The sequence below is a fragment of the Microcebus murinus genome, chromosome 1 (genome assembly GCF_040939455.1).
Source record: "Microcebus murinus isolate Inina chromosome 1, M.murinus_Inina_mat1.0, whole genome shotgun sequence".
In the NCBI taxonomy this organism is placed as follows: Eukaryota; Metazoa; Chordata; class Mammalia; order Primates; family Cheirogaleidae; genus Microcebus; species Microcebus murinus.
Window position 1 is genome coordinate 161125347 of NC_134104.1, and position 20633 is coordinate 161145979.

The 20633-nt window shown below is 40.5% G+C and overlaps 1 protein-coding gene and 1 non-coding gene across 11 annotated transcripts in view; both read right to left on the reverse strand.

The window, feature by feature from the left end:
* ERC2 (ELKS/RAB6-interacting/CAST family member 2) overlaps positions 1 to 20633 on the reverse strand; it is a 982890-nt gene that overhangs the window by 736984 nt on the left and 225273 nt on the right. The gene's annotated exons all lie outside the window — the stretch shown is intronic.
* LOC142874933 (U6 spliceosomal RNA) lies at positions 6402 to 6508 on the reverse strand. Its single transcript, XR_012922518.1, has one exon. It is a non-coding gene; the product is annotated as a U6 spliceosomal RNA (small nuclear RNA).

Genomic DNA, 20633 nt, shown 5'->3' on the forward strand with positions numbered 1-20633 from the left:
GACCCCTGGATCAGATAGTCACGCTAAGAAAATTACAATTCAGACAACTTACCTTTAGGAAATATGGGAGGTTTAATGTCCCAGGGGTGCGACCTGGAGTTTAGAAGGACTCTTTTCCTCGAGTAACATATAAAAGGCCGTACAAAGATTTTACCTTCAAAGGGCAGCACTGAAAGAGCAGGAGGAGGCTCCTGTCCCAGAGTCCGGCTTCTCACCTCTCTATCCCCCACATATTTCAGGTAATTCAGGAAGCAGTTCAGGAAGCCTCCTCATTATATTTTTAACAGCTCCCTGTCCATCATTAAAAAGGCACACATTTCTAATAGGTAAACATCCTTCAGTTGAATAAACTAGAAGCATGACTATTCCTGAGTAAAGCTGCCTTCATTTTCCAAAACTCCTGGGCACACTTAAACTGATGTGTGAAATTCCACAAACTCCAACCAGAGGATGGGAGGCTTGCTAAAGTTCTTTAAGCTTACAACAGTGAGAACCAGGGAAAGACAGACTAACTGATGGACCTGCAGACCAGCAAAATCTTAATGCCCAATAGTAAATTATTTTTAATAAAGAGCCGATCAAAAATTTACCAGAACATAAAGGAAACTTTAAAAGACCACTTAACACAGGCTGCCTGGAGAGTGAGACTTTCTGAAAAGTGCCCCAGCATCTAAACGCGACATTTCAGTGATCTCAAAGTTACACGCATGTAATGGCTGGAGATATTTCTTATCCACTACAGAAACTAAAGAAGGTTCTCAATTATCACCAGGTTTCCCGAAAACCTCACAATTCAACATTTCAGGTCAATCAATAGAACCCAAATGTCCAATTAAATTTTGTCTGGTTAGACTCTGATTTAACATGAAAAGTGTAAAACATACTAGTATTATTCAAATGCTTTTTTAAAAAAAGTTAGCTCTAGTGAGAAAAATTCACATACCATATCAGTCTTGACTAGTATCTATCCCTACAGTTGACACAATTGTTTTATTTTAAATAGCTTGTAAAATGTTGTCAGAATAGCCTTAAGAACAATTTAATAACTGATCTGCATTCTCCTGGTACATGGGAAAAGCAAGTCCAAAAATGTCCAAAGAGAAACCAGTCAAAAAGAAAAAAATAAATCGTATTCAAGGGTGCCATCTAGTGGGCAAATGAGGTGGCTGTGATGTCACTAAGCAACATTTGGATGACATACCCCAGAATCTTGGAGCTCAGAAGAGACCTAGTTCAATGTTTCCCAAAATACGTTCCTTGATAACAGAATTCTGTCATCAAATGCATTTAAGACATGCTGGGTGAAACACTGTGGAAAACACATCTTTATTAAAGGACAGTTCACAGCCTTAAATATGCAAACCCATCTGGGAATCTCCAAAGGGAGCCGCACCATTTCTCACCTGCATTTGGTCAGGGAAACTCTTTACTTGTGGATGACTCTGAACTCCTCACAGAGCACTGAAGTTTCTCAAAACAACCTTTGGGAAATGCCGATCTAATCTAATTCCTGCCTCTACATTTTACACCAGAGCTCCAGCAAGTGAAGTAACTTGTGCGGGTCCCAGGATGGCCTTGCAGCCTGGCAAGTCCCACAGCAGGTCTGTCTTTGTAACCCAAGGGGGGTGCAAATGGGAGGTGAGCTAGGAAGCACTCCCCCTTGTTCCTTTCCTCCAGCATTAAAATTCTACTGCAGAATGTCTGGAGGCTTCATGTTAAGTGCCCATTAGGCTAAAAGGACATCTTATTACAGTTAGAATGAATATTGATCTTAAAACTTAAAATAATATTTTTCTTCAAGTTCTGATGGTTATACTTTCAATCTGAATACAAATTGATCTTACTCTTACAGTTCATCTCTGTAAATTTTATTTTTATCATTGTACTTTTGCAGAAACACAAATTTAAGAGTGTGTGAAAGTTATTTCTGATGCCTCCCATACATATGCCATTTGAGTGTAAGCCTAAAGAACAACCACAAACCTAGCAGCAATTGTGGAAATGAAAAATCAAAGAATTACAGCCTAAAATGGTAAGTTCTAAGAGAGGCATGCTGTACATTTCCCCAACTAAGGCAAATATTATGTGGGAATGATAACACTGGAATTACAAAAGTTTCCAAGACTACTGGTACAAACTATCCAAAAAAACTAAAATATATTTCCATTTGAAAATAAATACAAAACTTTAAAAAATTGTGGACATTGTGTTTATGGGCGTCCCAAGGAATCTATGAAGACATCAGCCACGCAGCAACTTTGAGAAGACCTTGTGCAGGTGGTGCTGGCTAAGTAGCCCCAGTCTCCAGACCTTCTAGGACCAGAGTGAGCCACAGCCATATCTCCAACTATGACACCTGCTTCAGCTGCTACACTTTACCAGCTAGTTACTGTAAGAAGGAATTATATGTTCACAAACTCTGACTCCACCGCCTACTCTAATGTCTCAAGACTGAAAAACGGGATAATAACTTGAATGAAGATGAGAGAATATGCACAAGTAATAAAGTACCTTCCTTGGTAATTTTTCAATCATTTTGATGGCTATCTATCATTGGAATTTGATGATAATATTCTATCACTACCAAACTTATTAGAAAATTTTAAGTTTTCTTTTATTTAAAAAAGTTTTCTGGCTGGGTGTGGTGGTTCATGCCTGTAATCCTAGCACTTTGGGAGGTTGAGGCAGGAGGATTGCTTGAGGCCAGGAGTTCAAGACCAGCCTGAGCTACAGCGAGGACCCCCCGCCCCCATCTCTACAAAAAAAATAGAAAATTTAGCTGGGTATGGTAGTATGCACCTGTTGTCCCAGGTACTCAGGAGGCAGGAGGATAACTTGAGCTCAGGAGTTTAAGGTGAGCTATGATGATGCCACTGCACTCTAGCCGGGTTTACAGAGCAAGATCCTGCCTCAAAAAAAAAAAAAACGAATTTTTTTTTTTAATTTAATGAACAAAAAAGTTTTCTCAGGCCAGGCACAGTGGCTCATGCCTGTAATCCATCTACTCAGTAGGCTGAGGAGGGAAGATCGCCTGAGCTGAGTCCAGCAGTTCAAGACTGCAGTGAGCTATGCCACTACACTCCAGCCTGGGCAATGGAGATCCTGTCTCAAAAAAAATAAATAAATACATAATAAAAATAATGAATGAAAATTTTCTCTTATTTAAAAAATTATTTAAGAAAACTTATTGAAGTTTTCTTTTTTAAAAAAGGGAAGAATTGTTCTCAATAACTTTGGGCACAAAACTTTTTCTGTACTAAGTAGTCTCTCCAAAAGATACATTCCAGAAGTGGAATTATAGAATCAAAGGGTAAGACTAATTTATGTTGACAAGCTGGTTCCCAAAATGGTCGTCCTAATTTACACCAACTTTGGTAGTCCTCAGCCCTCAGTTATGAATGGGAGGCTTGAGACAGATGTAGGTATACAGATCACTCTCAATTCAGTCCAGGCCACACATGTGCAGCAATCGGAAGGCTCTAGAAATGTTCACTTGCTTGCACACGAGCTCAAACTTTCACGTAAAGAAAGAACTCTCTCCCTATATGTGAGATACAAGTTCTATGGAGTCCCCAAACTTGAAAACCGTAAGTTTTCAACAGGAATTGTGCTGCTGAGAGGTGAAGAAAAGCTCTTCATTAGAAACTAAATCTCCAGGTCTTAATAAGAGATTTAATACCTACATATAGGATTGGTGTTTTAATTGGATTAACAGGGACCCAAATGCAAAGTGGAAACCAAAGTACTGCTAGTTAGGTTGGATGAGTTGGGAGCAGGCTGGTGCCCAAGTTTGAAATTGGCACAGCTGTGCACCATAGAGCTGGCTGTGATTGTTTTTACATCAGCTCTGGAAGGCTCTCCCTCCTCATTCTGCCCGTGGATTTCAGCATCATGATGGGATGTTGTAAAGTGACTCTAAGAGGCACAGACTAATCTGAACGCTCACATATTCCAAAGCCCCCCATACCACACTCAACCCAAGAGTTAATAATTTCCCTCAAAAGCCCCTCAACCACAAAATATTCATTTTTCATTTCTAGAACATAAGTTTATAGAATCCTACTCTTTTATTTTCTGTGTATTTTCTGACAGGACCACAAGTGTTCTCAGAGGCTCAGTTCTTAGTTATGAATAGAATCAGCACATTAACTCATTAGAATTAGCAAATTCACTGTTGAGGAGGCTCCCCACTTCTGATGCACTTTTCTTCCCTTACTTCGCTCACAGTAGGGTTCCCAACATACCAACCGGCCAGCTGACACCACTACATGTTTGCACAATCATTCATTCAAATACTTCCAGTGCTCTTATTATGTGTCAAGCCCCACGCCAGGCTCTGCAAATCCAAAATGATGCTGAATTAATAACTCCAGCCTCATTCATTTATCAGTTGTGTGACCCTGGACATGTCACCTAATTTCTCTGAGCCTCATTTTCCTCAACTACAAAATGTGGGATAATAATGGCACCTGTTCTACCATATTAAATAATTGCACATATCTCCAGAATTAAGTAATATACATAAAGAACATTGTGTCTAACACCTGGTAAATATTCAAAAAAGTATAGCTGAGTCACTAATGTGAAAAAAGATAATGTAGATGATTCTGATAAATTATTACAGCAATTATTAAAAGACCACATGCAAAATATAACTTTATATTTGAGGTACAAAAAATGTCCTTTTATATCTCTACAACTGAATTTCAACGTAAGGTACAAATTCTTAATTACTCCCCTAGTGGAGGATAAGAGTACAATTCACTTAATCTTGGCAATTAAAAGTAACTCAGTCATCATTTGTTAAACCTCAGTCTTTTAAGACTCTCACTTTTCTAACTTCCTGACACTGGGAAAGTGGCCCCTGGGGCATACCTGTCCTCCCTTAAGTAGCGTCAGAGTAGTAGTGCCACCTGGATTGGGTGTTGGCCTCTGGCATCAACTACTGTTGGCTGTAGCCCTCCCCCCATGGACGCCAACAAGTCCCCACACTCAGAGTCCTTCTAGTCCCCATGCCAGGCCTCCCTAGTCTTCTGACGGGCTCAGCATATGTCACGGCTTCCATCGACAGCTCAGGACCTCTCAGCCACTTTCCCCACAGTACTCTGGAGCTCAGACCCTATAAGGCTGTCTCAGCCACTACTAACTTCTCCACCCAAGAGGCCTATTCAATGTGCACTGTCTAGTCGCCCCAGGCTGCCCTGGGAAGCCAGCTCACTTCCCCCACTGCTCTGGATTCCTCCTGAGGAATGTAGCCTAGACAGTCTTGAGAAATTTCTGGATCTAAGGACACTATATCTATTTCCCTCTGCCCTCATGTTGAATGGGGACAGAGTACAGGGAATCTCTTCTCAGGAATCCATCCATTTTCCAAGTCCAACCATGTCCCATTCGATCCATCTCCTTCTGCCTGTGGGTTGAACTCTTTCTTTCCTTTGGGTGGGAAAACTGCTCTCCTGCCATTAGGCATTCGCTACTCTATGGCTTAGTCCCTAGCTGCTCAAGGTGGTCTGTGGACCACCCTCTGTGCACATGTGCACTTACTGGTTAGCTCCAATTTAATAGTACATGTGGTATTTGTTTTTCCATTCTTAAGATACTTCACTTAGGAGAATGATCTCCAGTTCCATCCAGATTGCTGCAAAAGGTATTAACTCATCTTTTTTTATGGCTGAGTAGTAATCTATGGTATACATATACCACATTTGTCTACTCTGAATTGATGGGCACCTGGATTGATTCCACATCTTTGAGATTGTGAATTGTGCTGCAATAAACATTGGAGGGCAAGTATCTTTTTGATGAAAAGCCTTCTTTTCCTTTGGGTAGATACTCAATAGTGGGATTGCTAGATCGAATGGTAGGTCTACTTTTAGTTCTTTGAGGAATCTCCATACTGTTTTCCATACAGGTTGTACTAGTTTGCAATCCCACCAACAATGTATACGCATTCCTTTCTGCATCCACACTGGCATCTATTGTTTTTGGACTTTTTGATAAAAGCCATACTCACTGGGGTAAGGTGATATCTCATTGTGGTTTTAATTTGCATTTCCCCGATGATTAGTGACGTTGTTTTTTCATATATTTATTGGCCATTTGTCTGTCTTCTTTTGAGAAGCTTCTGTTCCTGTCTTTTGCCCACTTTTTAATAGGGTTGTTGTTCTGTTCTTGCTAATTTGCTTGAGTTCTTTGTAAATTCTGGTTATTAGCTCTCTATCGGATGTGTAGCTTGCAAATATTTTCTCCCATTCTGTAGGTTATCTATTTGCTATTGATTGTTTCCTTAGCTATGCAGAAGCTTTTTAGTTTAATCAAATCCCATTTATTTATTTTTTGTTGTTGCCATGATTTCCATTGGGGTGTTATTCATAAATTCTTTGCCCAGGCTGGTATCTAGGAAAAATATAGAATGCTTCATGAATTTGTGTGGCATCCTTGCACAGGGGACATGCTAATCTTCTGTATGTCATTACAATTTTAGTGTATGTGCTGCTAAAGTGAGCACAGATATATTTTCTCTTGTTAATATATAGAAAGAGTTTGCTCTTGGTTTCCAGGAAACAACGGTGATATAGCACATCTTATATTTTCCTGGTTAGAGCTGGAACCCATACTACTAAGTGAAGTATCCCAAGAATGGAAAAACAAGCACCAGATATATTCTCCAACAAACTGGTATTAACTGAGTAGCACCTAAGTGGACACATAGGTACTACAGTAATAGGGTATTGGGCAGGTGGGAGGGGGGAGGGGGGCGGGCATATACATACATAATGAGTGAGATGTGCACCATCTGGGGGATGGTCATGATGGAGACTCAGACTTTTGGGGGGAGGGGGGAAATGGGCATTTATTGAAACCTTAAAATCTGTACCCCCATAATATGCTGAAAAAAAAAAAAAAAAAAACCTCAGTGACTCAATTTCAAGGAAATTAGTCCTATAAGGTAGCTTTGTGTACAAGAAACATACAGGCCATAGGCTTAAGTCCTTTCTTGTGTGACCTTGAGAAGTTCTTAACCAGTTTCCATATTTGTAAAATGGAGGTAATAATATCTGTCTCAGAGGATCACTATGAGGATTAAATGAGATAATATATGTAAAACTTCTGGAATGAAACAAGTGCTACCCACCCCCAATCCCTTCTAGATTTTCCATTCCCGATGACCTTCTGGACACTTCTGTGTAGCCTTAACCATATATAAAAATTGTGCTTGGTCCAATAATAAATTCCATCCTCTCTGATCTAAAACACTAAAAATACATTTCCAAACATATGCCTCAAGTTTCTGTTCACGTAAACTGGCAAAATCTTCCAATTCTTTTGGCTTGTAATATACCATAATGTATTATGGTTTATAATCTTCATCAGGCATGGCAAGCTTGAGAACCACCTGCAGTTTAGGCAACTGAAACTAAACCAAATAGCTTCACCCTTATCTCCCCAACCTCAAGGCTCCCTTTCCCACCTTGAGTAACTCTTGCAGCTGACATTTAGATTTTCACTTAAGTTAGAAAAATAGCAATACTTGAGGAAATTAGCCAAGTAAAAGGCCATTTTCTATGGCATCAGGTTCAAGGCTAAATGAATGTGTTGATGTTTTAAGACTTAGAACAAACATAGAATTTGGCACATTTTGCTTTGTAGACATTGCCTTGTGAGTATGAAGTTCACCCCATTCATCAACTTCAGTCATATATTCTTTTTTAAATCTGATTGCAGCACAACAGGAAGTTATCATTTTTGCCTACAAAAAGGCTGCCAGAGACTCAAAAGCAATTCCCAGAATGTCAGTAATTACAGAGATCTATCCCAGCCTCCAAATTCTCATCAAGGATTTTTTTTTTGAGTTGGAGACTTCATGTCAAAGTACCAACCACTTCTGTTTCAGTTCACAATAAAGATAATTAGACATACTCAAAGAGACCCTCTCCTCTCTTCTGAATGCCCTCCTGTGCTTTCAAATCAGTAGCTTTGACACATTTTTAAGTAAGACAATCCTTTCATTCTTCCAGTCAAGTACACAGAAGCCTGACAAAGCAAACAGTGCAGCCAGAGTACTCTGGCCGAAACAGAACTCAGGGTCACACATGCTGCCCTGCTGGGGCTTGCCCCACGGTAGGCCCTGGCCCACCCCACAGAATGCTAAGATCCTTCAGCGCACCTTTAAGACCCCCGTCCCAAATGACTTAGACCAGGGATATGTAAATCTTCTTTGCAAGGGGCCAAATAAACAGTTTCAGCTTTGTAGGCCACACCGTCTCTATTGCAGCTATTTCCCCTCTGCCGTTATAGCTCGAAAGCAGCCAGAGACAAATGTGCGTGCCAGTCTTCCAATAAAACTTTATCTACCAAAACATGAACTGGCTAGATTTGGCCCATGGCCATAGTTTGCCAACCCTGATCTAAATTAGAGACACAGCATTTTATCATCTCCTGGTTCACATGATATTCAAGACAGAGAAGCATAATGCATCACAGAAAATGTCCCAAAACTCTACTTTGTTTTATACAACTTTAACTTTGATTTATTTTCACTTTGTCCACAATATTTACCAAAGGAGTTAAAATACGAAAATCACATCTCATTCATTCAGCAGGTGACAGACAGTTTAGGACCTTAAAACTATGTTTAACTTTATAAATCATGATCACCTGAAACATAATCTTTTACACACAGTGAATTTTAATTCTTGGAAGATGTATGTTCACTGCAATTCTACAGATCAAACCATATCCCCGAAAACCTGCGTGTCATAAGTATCACATAAAATTGGGTTTTACTCTGCCTCTCTCATGTATAAATAGCTGATATTATGAGAAATGGGGACAGAATCAAAAGAATTTCCTTATAATGAGCATTATACCAGAGTGGCTTGGGATGCCACAGGTATGGAGAGAAACTTGAGTTTTGGAGTAATGTTTGATGGAATATCCTAGACACTTGCTAGGATGTCACATGAATATGTGTTTAAAGCATGTCATTCCGGTATAGATGTGGTAAGATATGATACTGAACACCATTCTGACAACAACCAGTCAGAGCCTCTGCCTGAAGGGACTAGGAAAGGGAGGCCCAGAAGCCACGTTTGTTCCACGTTTGTTCAGCAAGCCAGGTCTGACTGGAGTAAGGGTGAAAACTGACCCAAGTTGGGCTCCCTCCCAGGTTTTGGCTGGACCTATAGAAGGTATATCAAAAGCTGTGCATTGGCTGATTTCATCACCTGCACCAAGATGCAGAAAGGCAGGAGACGTGGAGCACCCCAACAGCCCTCGGGCCCCACCCCCAGCCTTCCTCAGCACCACCCACATCCAGCACAAGCTGCCTTTTCTGTGAAGACGCCTTTTCTAATGGTGTAGCTAGGGTTCCTTGCAACCAGTCTGAACGTCCGCATCCACTGCCCTGCCCCACTTGTCACTCCGCCTTCCCAGCCACACTGCTCAGTCTTCTCCTGGGAGAAAGTGAATTTGCTCCGTCCGTGCATGCGGTCTGGGCCGGGGACACCAGCTCTGTGAGAAGGCAGTGGGGAACTCCCAGGAAATCACTCTTCTCCCCATGAGTCCTGGGACTCTCTGCCACTGCCAGACATCTTCTTATGAGAAGCAGATGAGAATAACAGATTTTCAATAATGTTTAGTGAAAAGCTTACCAAATAAGGGAAAAGAAGGTTGAACAAGATGTCACCAAGGGCCCTTAATTTCTGCACCAAGTGAAACAATTTAAAAAAAATGGAAGAACATCGCCCCTGCACCCCACCCCTGGAATGGCAAGACACAGTGATTCCCAGAGGCTTGGCTGCAAACTCAGGCAGCCCCTTTCTCATCCACCCACAGCAGCAGAGCCAGGCCAGCTCCAGGACCAAGCACTGCTCACGCAGTCGAGGCATCCATCCTCCAGGCAATCTGAAGATGGCAGACCCAGAATTTGGCTCTGATAATCAAGCTCCAGAGCCTGAGTTATTAACCACTGGGCTCCATCACTTCCCGTTCTGATCTCCCCACCTCCCTCCACCCCTGCCAGTTCATCCTATGTTCTTACCCTGGAACTTTTCCCATAATAGTCCCTGTCTTGTTATACCATCCTATCCGTCTCTCAAAATCTGCCCCTTTTAAATGCCACTTCCTACAGAGGGTCTTCGGAGTGCCCAACATTGAATGGACGCTGCCCATTCTCTGTACCTTTCACTGCCCTGTTGGGCACTGCTACTCTTCCAGTGTGTGCCTCCCCCTGCTGACCCTGCTGTGCGGCTGGAAGGGCTGGACCACACCGTCCCAGCACCACGCCAGCACACAGCACACTCGGGGGAGTTGGCGGGGACTGCCAGACCTCGGGCAGAGTCACCAATGAGTGAGGGTCTGTTGAGTGTAGACAGTTAACAAGGATGATAGCAGAATAGAAACTTCAGAAGAGAATTATCTGAGCAACAATGGGATAAAGAGGCAGCTTGGAAATCTGAAGAACCCCTCTCTCCAGTACATTTTTGGCAGACCGACTCTCTTTTTAAAAAACAGTACTACGAAGATCAAACACGGGGTGACAGATACTGTGCCATGCTAGCTGTCAATTTATTGGAAAAGTTATACTCTACTGAAAATTGATATTTGAGTTTGATTCATTGTTTCTTCTAAAAATGAGCACATAGTTGCACTTGTCATGCACATTTTGTTAAATGTAAGATTTAAAAATTCATTTCATACTATTTAATTTCACTTGTAAGATAAAGATCTAATCTAAACTTTTCAACTTTACTGTCATTACTGTCATACAAATTTTAGTCCCAATTTTGGTTCCAATTTGGCCCCAATATGAATATCCTCACATAAGGAACACCTCCTTCATGGGGATACAGTCTTAACTAATTCCTTGTAACAACTTAACATCCCAAAGATTGTTACTTCTTCTTTGGTCTCACATTTGTGATATAGAAGGTATGACCATAGATGTCTTCAGAGTCACAACCTGATTCCCCTAAAGCAAAATTATCCTCTTACTACCCACATGCAGACTCCAGAGAAGGTATTTTCAGAATAAAAAGCTCCACAGTAGCAACAAGCAAAGCAAATACAATACTAGCCCATCTTCATTCACCTTATGGCCTTTCAGGTAGAAGAGCCCTTAACATTTCACTCTCATCTTATGTAACTTACACCATAGTAACTTAAGTTCAAAGTGATTTGTAATCTATTAATTCAATCTGCTTTTGATTTTCTCACTGATTTACAAATGCAATAGAAAGAGGGAGTGACATCAGCAAGATGGTGACGCAGAAGATCCCAGACGTCCTTTCCGCCACAAAGAGCAACAGTTCCTCCGCTGCCCATGAGCAAAGGAGACTCTGGAAGAGCCCAGCAATGCACTTAAGTAGCTATAGCAATACAGTGAAAGAAAAGAAAAAAATGAGAATAATCACACAAAAGGGTAGGAAGAACAATTTCACTCTGCCCACATGACTCTCCCCACCTAGCACTGAGCAGCAAGTGGAGGAGCTCCCAGCTCATGTGCCCCCCCCACCAGGGAAAAGGATAATAGGTACTATTATGAACCACTGTGTGGCAACAACCTGAATAACTTAGAGAAATAGATAAATTCCTAGAAACAGACAACCTACAAAGATTCAATCAGGAAGAAACAGAAAGTCTGAACAAACCAATAACAAATAAAAGAGACTGATGTAGTAATTAAAATCCTCCCATAAAAGAAAAACCCAGGACCAGAAGGCTTTACTGAATTCTACCAAACAATCAAAGAAGAATTAATACCAATTCTTCTTATATTTTTCCAGAAAATAGAACTAGAGAGAACACTTTCAAACTCATTTTAGGAGGCTAGCATCACCCTGATACCTAAGCCAGCCAAAAGCACCATAAAAAATGAAAACTATAGGCCAATATCTCTGATAAACATAAATGTAAAAATCCTCAATAAAATACTCAAATTCAACAATACTTCAAAAGATTATACATCATGATCAAGTGGGATATACCCCTGGGATGCAAGGTTGATGTAACACCTCTTATGCAAATAAATTAATGTGATACATCACATTAACAGAATGAAGGATAAAATCACATTATGATCTCAACAGATGCAAAAAAAGCATTTGACAAAGTTTAACAATCTTTCATGATAAAAACTCTGAACAAATTAGGTAAAGAAGGAAATTTCCTCAACATAATGAAGGTCCTTTATGAGGAACACATAAAGGACTAACACTATACTAACACTAACACTATACTCAGTGGAGAAAAACTCAAAGCTTTTCCTGTAAGACCCAATACAAGGCAGGGATGCCCATTCTTGGCATGCTTATTAACATAATATGGAAGTACTAGCAAGAGCAATCAGATGACAATGAGAAATAAAAAGCATACAGATTAGACAGAAAGAAGTAAAACTCTCCCTATTTGTAGATAACATGAGCCTATCTATACAGTTGTTAGTGGAAATGTAAATTTTCGCAGCCATTATGGAAAACAGTATAGAGGCTCTTAAATTAAAAATAGAACTACCGTATGACTCAGCAATCCTTCTTCTACATATATACCCAAAGGAAATGAAATCATCATCTCATAAAGATATCTGCACTCTCATGTCCACTGCAACATTATTCACAATAGCCAAGACATGGAAACAAAGGTAGTGTCCACCAACAGATAAACAGATTAAAAAATTGTGACACACACACATGCATACCCACAGAGACTGGGCTTGGGATAGCCTTATCCAAAATACTTGGGACCAGAAGTGCTTCAGATTTTGCATTTTTCAAATTTTGGAATATTTGCATTATACTTACCAGTTGAGCATCCTAAATTTGAAAATCTGAAATCTGAAATGCTCCTATGAGCTTTTCTTTCAAGCATCATGTTAGCACTTTAAAAGTTACGGATTTTGGAGCATTCTGATTTTCAGATTTTTTAATTAGGGACACTTCACCTGTATACACACACACACACACACACACACACACACACATATGAATATCACTCATCCTTTAAAAAGGAGATCCTGCTATTTGGGTCAATGTGGATGAACCTAGAAGACATTATGCTAAGTAAAATAAGTCAAACACAAAAGGAAAAATACTGCATGATTTCACTTATATGTAGAATTTTTTTAAAAAAATAGAACACAAGTTGTAGTTATGTAGGATGAATTAGTCTAGAGATCTAATATATAGCATGAGAACTATAGTTAATAACATATACTATATATCAATATATTATTAACTACAGATATATACATATAACTAGACATATATATTACATATAATATATATATTCCAATAATGTATCACAGAAATTTGCTAAGAGAGTAACACATACACACACACACAAAAACAAAGGTAATTGTGTGAGATGGTAGATATGTTAATTTGCTTGACTGCAGTAATCACTTCACAATGTACAGTCACATGCATCTTGGTCAATGAAAGACTGCATATATAATGGTGGTCTCAAGATAATATTGTATTTTTACTGTACCTTTTCTATGTTTAAATATGTTTAAGTACACAAATACTTACCACTGTGCTACAATTTCCTATAATGTTCAACATGGTAACATGCTGTATAGGTTTATAGCCTAGGAGCAATAGGTTATACCCTATAGGTGGGTAGTAAGGTATACCATCTAGCCTAAGTGTGTATTAGGCTACACATTAGGTTTGTGTAAGTACTCTGTTATTCACACAACAACAAAATCCCCTAACAATGCATTTCTCAGAATGTATCCCCATGATTAAGTGACACATGACCAAACATGTATATCAAAACATTCTGTTTCACCTTAAATTTATACAAAAATAAATAGCACCAGGTGTGGTGGCTCACACCTGTAATCCAGCAACTCAGGAGACTAAGCTCAGGAGAAGGATTGCTTGAAGTCAGGAGTTCAAGACAAGCCTGGGCAACAAAGTGAGACCTTGTCCGTAAAAGAATAAGAAAAAATTAGCCAGGCATGGTGGCGCATGCCTGTAGTCCCAGCCATTCAGGAGGCTGAGCCAAGAGGATCACTTGAGCCCAGGAGTTTGAGGCTGCAGGAACCAGAAGCACCTTTGCACTCCAACCTGAGGAAAAGAGCAAGACCACATTTCTCAAAAAACTAAATAAATAAATAAATAAATAGAATATTTAATAAAATAAATAAAAGTACATGTAGTATATAAAAAATAAAGTGAATACAATTCGTTCTAGCTTTACATACCCTCAGAAAGTAAGAACTTGAGAAATTTTCAGTATGGTGGAATAATACAAAATGTCTAGCTTCTAATGTGCAAACTAAAACAACTTTTAATTTGTTATATTTAATTTGTCATATTATATTAAGCTTATTATATTGGTATAAGTGATTTGACTTCCCCATTAATCTAAAGCAAGTCTTATAACTTTAAAATTTCAATCAAACAGTGAAAAACCAAAACAGATGGGCTGGCAATTTGGAAAGGTTTACTCTCCCAGTTTAATGAAACATATTGCTTTAAAAGTTCTAATTTTCACCCACTTTCTCCCAGACCTTTCCACACTATACACTCAGCTGACTTACTCACAGTATTAAGGAATATGAATTTTAACCTGCTATGGGGCTTCTCCAAATTTGGTTACTTATGTGAGGCCATTTCTATTTTTTGGTAATACCCGGCTAGGTTGGGGTTAAAGATATAAATATTAATAGGAGGCTAAATTATGAAAGATAAAGAAATATTTTCAGATCCATCATTAAAAAGAAAACAATGCAAACATCATAAGCACTAGGACTTTGCCTAACTTTATAAACATGCAAGATCCAAACAGCTTCCATAAAATTGTTCCACATTCTAATGTAATAAAGGGTATCTGAAAAGAATTGAGAGTTGCAAGCACCATTTTGACTAAAAAGCAGTGAAGTCAAAGTTAGCATTCTGAGGAATTGGATTGGGGTGGGAAACCTGCAGCTTTAGGTCCTTCCTGTTTCCGATCTCAAATTCAACTCATCACAAGCTTTGTTTCACCAGTGTTGAAACCCACCCAGACAGAGCTATCTAAACACGCTGGCAACACAATTATCTAGAAGTGCTATTTCAGATGATCCAAGGTCAACACATTAAGTACACATTTGATTTACTCTGGGTAAGTCAGCTCAGACACAATTCTAACAAGCTTGGCAATCTGACTCGCAGCCCATAATAAATTAATAATCAAAAGCTGAAATGTGAGAAAAGTGCTAGAGACACAAATATTGTCAACAGTGAGAGGTGAACTCTAGCAGCATAGGAGGAATGGGGGCGGGGAACCGCCAAAAGCGGACATTAAAAGGAAACCATGTGAGGCCACTCAGAAGAGAGTCAAATAACTCATCCCCAAGCCGCAAGCCCACCTGGCGGCGCCCACCCCTTCACGGGAAAGAGCAGTGACAGACACTGCTAATCTTCACCCTGAGCTATGAAGCAAAGGTTCCAATCTGCTCAAGAGACAGTGTGTAAGAAAGCCAGGACAATTCAAATAGTTGTAATTTATAAAGACTGGCCTCAGCACTGTTAATCATTTTGGAAAGTGTTGACACTTAAAGGGCGAGGCTCTGGTCACCCGGGCAGCGCGTCACGAAGAGCGCTCCTTTTCCCACCGTCAGTTTGTGAAGCGCCGCCTGCGGACGCCCGTCGGAAGCCGTCCAAGGACAGCATTCCAGCCGGCTGGAACAACAAACAGCAGATGTCCAGAAGAGGCACCGATATCTCCTCCCCACACCCAAGCCATTTGAGAGGAAAAAGTAAACTGAAAAAATGTGTGACCGGACAGACAAAATTGTCAATTAGTTGAAAAACAAATTTCAAAGTTTCCAATGAGAACACAAAAGAACCTTATAAAAAAAGAAGAAGAAGACAAATCATTGTAATTTTCACACACAAAAAAAAGGAACCAAATACATTTCTCTTTGAACAACTGCCAGGCCTAGACGCAGATCTTCCAGCATGAGATAATCAAACCTGAAGAATTTCCTCAAGAGAGTAGATATTTCCAAATAGCAAATTTTCATTTTAAAATAAGCATATTTATTGCTATTTTTTTCCAGTTCAAGAATATGGTTGTTAAACATTAAATTCTGGTTCCTAAACTCCTGTAATGGAGGAATAGTGCATGTTCAGAGTGGGGTCATATGCGGGATGAACGCCCCCAAATTACTAAAAATCCATCAATTTAGCAAAAACCAAGTCAGAGACATCTGGCCTAATAAATGCAACCATTGTGGCCAAACCTGAGCTGCAGTGTGTTTCCCACCAGCATGGCAAGCTATTTATCCACATATTTATCTTTAATGTCCTCTCCACCTCTTCTAGAAAGACTGAGAAAGATCCATGGCTGCAGACAGGGCCTAAAACACCAGCCCTGTACTTTCTTCACACATTTTCTTTATGTTCTGAAAAGTTTCATGGGAAACCACACTCACACCCAAACCATCCAGAACACAGGTCACAAGACCAAGGAGGATGAAGTGATCCAGTGGTTCCACCTTATTCTTACCTGTCTCTGCCAGGCCTTACAGAAGTAGAGTGACCAACTCCTTCTGCTTTGCCCAGGATTCTCCCAGATTTAATGAAAGCCCCACATCCTGGGAAACGCCTCACTCCCAGGCAGCCAGGGTGGCCGGCCATCCCACAGGAGCACTGACACCAAGCATCCCTGTGGGCTGCACTCAGAAACATGGTTTTGCACAGCTTCTTGGGAGATACAACTGAATTCAAGCACGTGGGAGTCTATTAGTCAGACGTGGGTTCAAATCCCATCCCTTGTATTTCCCAGCAATGTGAACTTAACCTCTCTAAGCCTCAGTTTCTACATCTACAGGAAAGAAATAACAATGTAGCATAATTCTCACAGGGAATTATGTGCGAATTGAGTGTGATCATGGGCCCAAACTAAACTTTCTGTTATATAAGCTATCTAATAGCATACCTATTATTTCCATCTCATTATTATAATCATATAATTTAGTTTTAGCACATTACTTACAAATTCCATGATCTTAACTATTTATTAAGAACAAATTGCTCCCCGCCCCCCACCTCACAACTAACACTCTCAGCTGAGAACCCTGCTATAATCACCACTACAAAAACATCATCACCAAACATACCAAAAAAATCCAAGCAACACTCCTCTTTGAAATCAAGCCAAAATGACCAATTTGGGCACATCCAAACCTACAAAAACCACTCCAAAAGTTTACCACTTGAACAAAAAAGTCTTTGTTCCTTGTCATTAGTTGCACTCTCTCTCTCTGCTCTGCCCATCTGGAAGAGCCCTATGTTATCTGCATCACTGAGGCTGTTACATCTAAACAGACCAAGGTGAAACCACCATTTCCCTTCCTCTGTGACTATTCAGATGCAATTTCATGTGCAAGTACAGACTCCTTTTAGAAAGAAATGAAGAGAAAAGTGGATAACTTCAAGAATGGGTCTAAAAGGTGTTAACCTAAGACCTGACACCAGTCAAACAAAAAATGCTCACAAGACCAATGCTAAGTTAGTGAACAGCCCTTGCATCCAAGATGCAAAGTCCTGAAGAATGTACACTAGGTACAGCCTCATGTATAACAGGGGCATCGCTGGCCTCATCTCTCTAACACAATCCCTGTGTTACCCACCTTTTTTCACAGCATCAAGTCATCTTCAAGCAACTTGAGCCAATGAAATCCTTAGGTATATCCTGCTTACTGTCTGCTGGACCCATGTCAGCAAACCTCTTCTACTTCTTTCTAGGTTTTGTTTTTTTTTTTTTGAGGCACAGTCTAACTCTGTTGCCCAGGCTAGAGTGAGTGCCATGGCGTCAGCCTAGCTCACAGCAACCTCAATCTCTTGGGCTCAAGCAATCCTACTGCCTCAGCCTCCCGTGTAGCTGGGACTACAGGCATGAGCCACCATGCCCGGCTAATTTTTTTAATATATATTTTATATATATTTTTAGTTGGTCAATTAATTTCTATTTTTAGTAGAGACAGGGTCTCGCTCAGGCTGGTTTCGAACTACTGACCTCGAGTAATCCGCCCGCCTCAGCCTCCCAGAGTGCTAGGATTATAGGCGTGAGCCACCGTGCCCGGCCCTCTTCTACTTCTTTAATAATTTCTCTCTTACTTGGGAAGGACAGCAGGATACACACAGGCATTAACAATAGCTTCAGGATGACAGTGAAATTCGAGGACCCCTTTTATGGAGGATTCTTTTCTCATGTGAAATTAAACAAATTGTATGTTTCTTATGGCTTTCCATCCAGTCATATTCTTTCTTTTGAGATAATAACTTGTATTATTTTGCACACCAGAGTAGGAGCTCCCAAAGAAAGGTGAGATGACAGGGCTGCTACTAGGCCCGGTGGCACCCTTTGTGCAAATTAGAAAAGGAAGCCCCTTCCTCAAGATGTGTTACTTCCATTAGCCAGAACACTGCTGCAATATACTGATTTTGTTAGAGTAAGGGCCTGTGCTGTCATCTTCTGACAAAGTTTCATAAAATAGATGAAAATCTATCATGTCCACAATATAAATGGCGCCCTCTAGAGTTGTGCAGTGCCCAATCTGCACAGCTCTGTACGCTGGTTCTAAATGCTGTGCCTTCATCTTTGGAGCACCACAACACTTCAGATGTTGTCCCAAGGGACTACCAGCTGCCCCTTGGTATATGCTGAACATCAGTTCCAGGACCCCTGCATATACCAGAATACACACACACTCAAGTCCCACAGTTGGCCCCAAGGAGCCCTCCATATATGTGGGTTCTGCATCCCAAGAATACTGTATTTTTGATCCTCATTTGGGTGAAAAACGTCTTCATATAAGTGGACCAGCACAGTGCAACTCCTTGTTTTTCAAGGGTCAATTGTAATTATTTGTGATTTACCTAAAACTTGTCCTGACAAGTCAGATTCAAATATTGTCTGTACACATAGATGACTGTATATGTACGTGTATGTATATTATTTAAGGCTAGATTCCTGGCCCTTCATGAGAACAGCTATTCTTGACATTTCAGGAAGAGAAATTTAAAAATACGTGTTACACAGAGGCAATGACAGGATGGGGAAAAAAAGAAAAGGGAAAAACCAGAAGTTCTAAAGCAATCAGTTTATTCCCAAGGCAAAAATATTTATCCTTATCTTGCATAACCAAAAGTTTTACTAATGGTCATAAAAATAATTGTACCATTTCAAAATCCCATTGCTACAGCATAGGAATAAAGCTTACCATGTGAGCCTCTTCTTAAATAGTTTTACATTTAGCGACCATCAACTTCACCTTTCCTACCTTTAGATTCTGGCCGTTAAATGAGACCATTAAGAGTTCACGAGGCCCAGTAATGAGTTTTCCAGAAACGGGATCCCAGTTTCCCAAGCTCAGGAGGGCCAGACTACCACAGGAGCCACAGCTTAAAGAAAGTAGATAATTCAAAAATAAAAATCTGTAAACAAGCTGATTTTTATGACCTGCTCCACTTGCAGAGCACTAATGCAGACATTTGGCTTTTCCTCACCCTCTTGTATCATCGCTGCAAGCATTAGTGACTGCAGTATGGCAAGGAAAACAGCTTTATAAAGAGAGGGAGAAAAACAGCCCAGTTGAGATTCTAACTAGGGCTGGGTCCCCTTCTTGCTGCTTCAGCTGGATTCACAACTTTTATTCTCAGAACATAAAAGGTTTTCTTAGTCCCATTTTACAGAGGAGGAAACTGAGTCTCAGAAAGATTAAACAACTTGCCCAAGGTCACACAGCTATTAAGGGTGAGCCAAGCCTGGTTCTAAAGCTCTTGGCCTCCTGCTACAGCACATTGCTCTGGGTAGAGCTTCCTGTGTCCACAGGTCTCCTGCAGATGCAGATTCTAATTTCAGAGGCCTGGGGCAGAGCCAGAACTGCTGCATTTCCAGCAAGTTCCCAAAGATACTGATGCTATGCTGGCTGCTGGACCACACTTTGCATGGCAAGGCTTTGGAACTGGTTCTCAACAGGGATGATTCTGTCCCCCGGGACATCTGGCAATGTCTGGAGACATTTTCGAGTGAACACGACTTTGGGGGGAGGGGCAGCACTGCTACTGGCATAATATAGGCGGAGGTCACGGATGTTGCTGAATACCCCACAATAAGCCAAGACCCCACCCACAACAAAGACCTATCCAGCCCAGAATGTCAACAGAAGTCATGCGGAGTAGAGAAACCCTCAGAGGTCCTACGTTCTTTTAGACTTCTTCCAAAGCTGCTACAGTTTGGCAAACTTGCACAGGGGATCAAAGGTAGCTCCAGTACTTCAAAAAGTCTCCATAAATCAAGATAGAAATGTTGATGCCATACAACAGATGGCTAGAATATGATGAAGTTTAATTTCCTCACAAATATTCTGCCATTATGCTGAAGAAAATCAGATCAGCTGATTGCAAACAAGGGTCTCAGAAACTGCCCAGAGTTTCTGTAAAGTTCTTGTTTCTTAGCACTGAAGGTCACAACTGAAAAGGCAAAGGATAAGATTATTGTTAGGTGTAAATTCAGTAATTTCCTGTTCTGGCAGCTCAAACATTTACCCTGTTAGCAAAGATCACATGACACCATCTTTCAGTACTCAGCAGTGGCTACTGCTGCCCACTGTCAATATCGTGCTAGGGTATTGT